The sequence below is a fragment of the Mandrillus leucophaeus genome, unplaced genomic scaffold (assembly GCF_000951045.1).
Source record: "Mandrillus leucophaeus isolate KB7577 unplaced genomic scaffold, Mleu.le_1.0 Scaffold489, whole genome shotgun sequence".
NCBI classification, from domain to species: Eukaryota; Metazoa; Chordata; class Mammalia; order Primates; family Cercopithecidae; genus Mandrillus; species Mandrillus leucophaeus.
Window position 1 is genome coordinate 1,507,397 of NW_012105242.1, and position 6,838 is coordinate 1,514,234.

Consider the following 6,838-nt stretch of genomic DNA (forward strand, 5'->3'; position numbering starts at 1 on the left):
TGCCTGTAGTCCTAGCTACTCAGGAGGCTGAGGTACAAGAATCCCTTGAACCCAGGAGGCAGAGGTTGCAGAGAGCCGAGATAGTGCCATTGCACTCCAGCCTGGGCGGCAGGGCGAGACTCTGTCTCAAAAAATAATAATAATAAATAAATAAATAAATAAATAAATAAATAGGCTATGCTTAGTTTTCTGTATACTTATCTCTGATTGGCATGGTTTCCTCTCCAGACCAGTTGGGCAGCTGTGGTATTGTGTCTAGCTTTAACCTCTTTCCTGGGCTGGATCTCCTATTTCCTCAATTCCGTGAGTTCCTTTTGCATAGTTCTCTGTCTCATGCTCCACTCACTTCCTGTCAAAGGGGTGGACACTACATATCTGGAAATGTCTTTCTGTTCTCACACTTCATGGATAATTTAGCTGGGTATACAATGCTAGGTTAGAAATCACTGTCCTTCAGGAATGGTGTTCTTTCTCATTCCAGGGGGCAAATGTGTTTCTTAGCTACTTTACACATGGATGGGAAACCAACTTTTTTCTTCCTCCTCTTCTCTCTCTCCTTTTTTCCTTCCTTCTCCTTGTTTCTGGTAGTGGTGGGGGAAAATTCTACATCATTAGGTTTTCAAACTCTAGAGCTGTCAAAAAGCACACAGCTGTTTTCCTAACACAGACTTTATTTACATAGCAGAAAAAGGACTTGGCACTTACACTTTGCATATTGTTTGAATTACTGTTAACAGGGAGAGCAGGCTTATGTAATCATGTCTGGCTTTTCTTGGTAGAAAAACTTGTGCTTGTATCTTCATAAATGGTAAAAATGACTTTTCTATCATCCCCAATACTGCAACTCTTCCTTTTAATTTTTTCTTTTTAGAAATTATATATTGAGATGAATTCACATAATATAAAATTAGCCATTTCACAGTGAACAATTCAGTGACATTTAGTACATTCACAATGTTATGCAACCATAATCTCTATGTAGTTCCAAAACATTTTAATCACTCCAAAAGGAAACCTGCATTCATTAAGCAGTTAGTCCCCATCTCCCAATTCCCTAATCCCCCACATTTCTGGCAACTACCAATCTGCTTCCTGTTTACCTAAATAGGATTTACCTATTCTAAATAATCAATATGAAGGGAATAAAATAATATGTAACTTTTGGTGTCTGGCTTCTTCTACTTAGCATAATGTTTTTGAGGTTCATCCACAATGTTGCATGTATCTCATTTCATTCATTTTTATAACTGAATAATATGCCATTATATGGATATACCCCAAATTGTTTATCCATTCATGTATTACCATGCTTGGTTAATTTTTGTAATTTTGTATTTTTTGTAGAGATGGGGGTCTCATTATGTTGCCCAGGCTCATTTCTCTCTTTTTTTTTTTTAGACAGAGTCTTGCTCTGTCACCCAGGCTAGAGTGCCATGGCGCAATCTCGGCTCATTGCAAACTCCGTCTCCTGGATTCAAGCAATTCTCCTGCCTCAGCCTCCTGAGTAGCTGGGATTACAGGCGTGTGCCACCACACCAGCTAATTTTTGTATTTTTAGTAGAGATGGGGTTTCACCATGTTGGTCAGGCTAGTCTCAAACTCCTGACCTTGTGATCCACCCGTCTTGGCCTCCCAAAGTGCCGGGATTACAGGCATGAGCCACCGCACCCGGCCTCAATTTTTTTTTTTTTTTGAGATGGAGTCTCGCTCTGTTGCCCAGGCTGGAGTGCAGTGGCCAGATCTCAGCTCACTGTAAGCTCCGCCTCCCGGGTTTACACCATTCTCCTGCCTCAGCCTCCTGAGTAGCTGGGACTACAGGTGCCCGCCACCTCGCCTGGCTAGTTTTTTGTATTTTTTAGTAGAGATGCGGTTTCACCGTGTTAGCTAGGATGGTCTCGATCTCCTGACCTCGTGATCCACCCGTCTCGGCCTCCCAAAGTGCTGGGATTACAGGCTTGAGCCACCACGCCCGGCCCCGGCCTCAATTTTTAAATTGTAATAGACTCCTTTACTTTTTGAAAATCATGTGTCCATATAAAAAATAAAAATAGCCTGGCATGGTGGCTCACACCTGTAATCCCAGCACTATGGGAGGTCAAGATGGGCAGATCACCTGAGGTCAGGAGTTCAACACCAGCCTGGTCAACATGGTGAAACTCCGTCTCCAGTAAAAATACAAAAACTAGCCCGGCATGGTGGCATGCGCCTGTAATCCCAGCTACTCATTCTGCTCTGACCCTGCTGTCCTCTTCCTACTGCCTTCATGTATTTTGGCGTCTGACTCACATAATTCCCTTCCATCCATCATTCTTGTGACCTCAACATTCACACAGACAGCCAATCCAAGACCTGGCCATTCAGTTGTAGGCCGCAATCCTTCCACATTCAATGACTCACGAAAACCCTTCTTCTAGCTCATTGGATCTCCAGTCAATTTTCTTATCTAGGCCAGATACAGTGGCTGATACTTGGAATCCCACCCACTTGGGAGGCTGAGGTGGGAGGATAGCTTGAGCCCAGGAGTATGAGTTCGAGACCAGCCTGGGTGACACGGCAAGACACTGTCTCAAAAAAAAAAAAAAAAAAAAGAGGGCCAGGTACAGCCGCTCACGCCTGTAATCCCAGCACTTTGGGAGGCCGAGGTGGGCCGATCACGAGGTCAGGAGATCGAGACCATCTTGGCTAACACGGTGAAACCCCATCTCTACTAAAAATACAAAAAATTAGCCGGCTGTGGTGGCGGGCGCCTGTAGTCCCAGCTACTCAGGAGGCTGAGGCAGGAGAATGGCGTCAACCCGGGAGGCGGAGCTTGCAGTGAGCTGAGATTGCGCCACTGCACTCCAGCCTGGGCAACAGAGCAAGACTCCGTCTCAAAAACAATAAAAAATAAATAAAAAATAATAAAAAATAAATAAAAATAAATAAAAATAAATTGAGATGGGGGTCTCGCTATGTTGACCAGACTGGTCTTGAACTCCTAGTCTCAAGCAGTCCTCCCATCTCGGCCTCCCAAACTGCTAGTATTAAAGGCATGAGCCACCGCATCCAGTCAATTCATAATACCTGTTCTAAGACTGTAAATGTCAGATATGGTATTTAAAAGTTGGTGCAGCTACAGGAGGAACTGACAACAAGACTTGGAAGAAGGACGTTTATTATATTCACAGGTCCCAGAGAGGGGATCTCTGCATGCCCTGAAGGACAACAGGGGAAGCACCAGATTTTAGTCAGGTGGCAGAAAATAGGAGTAAGGGGGAAAGCCTGAGCCAGACTCTTATTGGGGTTAACTTGGGAATGTCAAAACATCATAAAATGCCTTTTTTTTTTTTTTTTTTTTGGAGACAGGGTCTTACTCCATTACCCAGACTAGAGTGCAGTGGTATGATCTTGGCTCACTGCAGCCTCCAAATTCTGGGCTCAAGTGATCCTCCTGCCTCAGCCTCCCGAGTAGCTAGGACTACAGGAATGCATCACCACCCCTGGCTAATTTTATATATATTTTTTTGTAGCGGTGAGGTCTCTCTATGTTGTCCAGGCTAGTGTCGAACTCCTGGCCTCAAATGATCCTCCCTGCTCGGCCTCCCAAAATGTGAGATTAGAGAAATGAGCTGCTGTGTCTGGTGCAGAAAAAAAAATAAAAAACATGACTAATGCAACACCTTCCAGGGAATGGCATTACTCTTTCGCATATTCATATGTTGTCCTGATATTTTCCATTAAATATTAGAAGGATGGCTCATGCTTAGGGACCAGGCAGACAGACATTGCATGAAGCAAGCACATTACATCACAGCTACAGCGGTTGAATGCCTAGATCAAAGAGCAGGGATGGTATTACTTAGATTAAATATCCTTCATACTTAAAAGAATAGTACAACCCAAGGCAAACAGAGTAGACCCGTGAAGCAAAAGCTTTTGGATGGTGTAGGCATGAACTGGGCTTCTGAAAGGAGCAGCTGGCTTGACAAGTTTTTGTTTTATAAGCCTTAGAAGAACACAAAAGGAAGTAACTACTGGTAGGTGAGTAAAGGAACATCCCTTGGTTTTCATCAGCACTTAGGAGAAAAGAGGGAGAACCATGACTCAGTTACTGTTATGATAAAGGGTTGCCATAATGAGGAGCTCAGGTTTTGGTTTCAGATGAACTTGGGTTCAAATCCTGCATTGACCACTCATTGTTTTCTTTGGACAATTCCAAATGCTAATACATAATATTTATGGAGCATTAAGTATGCGTCTGGCACTGTTTTTGCTTTGTTTTGTTCTGTTTTGTTTTGTTTGTTTGTTTTGTAACAGGCATCTCGCTCTGTCGCCCAAGCTGGAGTACAGTGGCTTGATCATGGCTTATTTGCAGCCTTAACCTCCTGGGCTCAAGCCATCCTCTCACCTCAGCCTCCTGAGTAGCTGGAACTACAGGCACGAGCCACCACCCCTGACTAATTTTTGTATTTTTGGTAGACACAGGGTTTTGCCATGTAGGCCAGACTGGTCTCAAACTTCGGGTCTTACTCCATCTTCCTGCATCAGCCTCCAGAATGGCTGGGACTACAGACATAAGCCACTGCAACTGGCTTAACACGAACCTTCTACATGATACGGCCATCAAAATAAATATTAATATGATACTTTACTATCATCTAGTCTTTAGACTTCTTTCTTCTTCTTCTTTTTTTTTATTATTATTATTTTTGAGATAGAGTCTCACACTGTTGCCTAGGCTGGAGTGCAGTGGCGTGATCTTGGCTCACTTTAACCTCTGCCTCCTGGGTTCAAGCGATTCTTGTGTCTCAGTCTCCTGAGTAGCTGGGATTGCAGGCGCATGCCACCACACCTGACTAATTTTTGTATTTTTAGTAAAGACAGGGTTTTGTCATGTTGGCCAGGCTGGTCTTGAACTCCTGACCTCAGGTGATCCACCCACTTCGGCCTCCCAAAGTGGTAGGATTACAGGCATAAGCCACCATGCTTAGCCCTTTTTTTTGTTTTAGATAGAAGTTCACTCTATAGTCCAGGCTGAAGTGCAGTGGCACAATCCAGGCTCACTGAAGACTCAATTTCACAGGCTCAAGTCATTCTCCTATCTCAGCTTCCAAAGTAGCTGGGACTACAGGCATGTGCCTTTTGGGGGGCTAGTCTCAAACTCCCGGGCTCAGGTGATCATCCTGCCTCGGCCTCCCAAAATGCTAGAATTATAGGTATGAGCCACCCTGCCCAGCCAGAACATTTTCATCACCCCGAATACAAACATCATGCCCATGAAGAGTCACTCTGCTTTCTTCTCTCTCCCAAGCCCTTGGCAACCACTAATCCACTTTCTGCTTCTATATATTTGCCTCCTGTACATTTCACATAAACAGAATCATACAATATGTCACTGGCTTCTTTCACTTAGCACAATGTTTTCAAGGTTCATTTTGTAGCATGTGGCAGCAGTACTTAATTCCTTTTTATTGCTAAATAATATTTCATCGTATGGCTAGATATCACATTTCTGTTATCCACTTATCAATTGATGGACATTAGGGTTGTTTCCACTTTTTGCCTATTATGAATTATGCTGCCATGAATATTCATGTACAATATTTTGTGTGGAGATATATATATGCTTATTTTGGTTTTTTTTTTTTTTTGAGACTCGGTTTTACTCTGTCACCCAGGCACCCAGGCACCCGGGCCCGGCCTGATTTTCATATAAAGTAGAAAGTATGGGTCGAGGCCAGGTCTGGTGGCTCACACCTGTAAGCCAGGCACTTTGGGAGGCTGAGGTGGGAGGATCACCTGAGGTCAAAAGTTCAAAACCAGCCTGACCAATAAGGTGAAATCCCTTTTCTAGTTAAAAAAAAAAAAAACCACACAAAAATCAGCTGGACATGAAGCCGCGCACATGTAGTCCCAGCTACTCAGGAGGCTGAGGCAGGAGAATCATTTGAACCTAGGGGACAGAGATTGCAGTGAGCCAAGATCGAGCCACTTCACTCTAGCCTGGAGAACAGAGTGAGACTCTGTCTCAAAAATAATATAAAATAGGCCAGGCATGGTGGTTCACGCCTGTAATCCTAGCACTTTGTGGGGGCTGAGGCAGGCAGATCACGAGGTCAGGAGTTCAAGACCAGCCTGGCCAAGATGGTGAAATCCTGTCTTTACAAAAAATTCAAAAATTAGCTGAGCACAATGGTGGGCGCCTGTAATTTCAGCTACTCGGGAGGCTGAGGCAGAGAATATCTTGAACCCAGGAGTCAGAGGTTGCAGTGAGCTGAGATCGAACCACTGCACACCAGCCTGGGTGACAGAGTGAGGCTCTGTCTTAAAAAATAAAACACAAAATAAATAAAGTAGGTGTCCTATTTCAATTTTTTTTTTTTTTTTTTTTTTTTTTTTTGCACATAGATTTCCAGTTTTCCCAACACCATTTGTTGAAAAGACTGCTCTTTCCCTGTTGAATGGCCTTGGAACCCTTGTTGAAAATCAGTTGACCGTGTGTGTGTGTGTGTGTGTGTGTGTGTGTGTGTGTGTATATGTATATGAAGGTAAATGTCTGTACTCTCTTTTCTGTTTCATTAGTCTATATGTCCACTTTATGCCAGTACCACACTATTTTGATCATGATATCTTTGTGGTATGTTGTGAAATCAGGAAATATGAGACCTCCAATTTTGTTCCTTCTTTTTCAAGATTATTTTGTTTGTTTGGGGTTCCCTTGAATTTTAGCGTAAATTTTAGGATGGATTTTTTTATTTCTAGAAAAAAGAAGTCATTGGAATTTTGAGAGAAATTGCATTGAATCTGTAGATCTCTTTTGGTAGTGTGTGTGTGTGTGTGTGTGTGTGTGTGTGTGTGT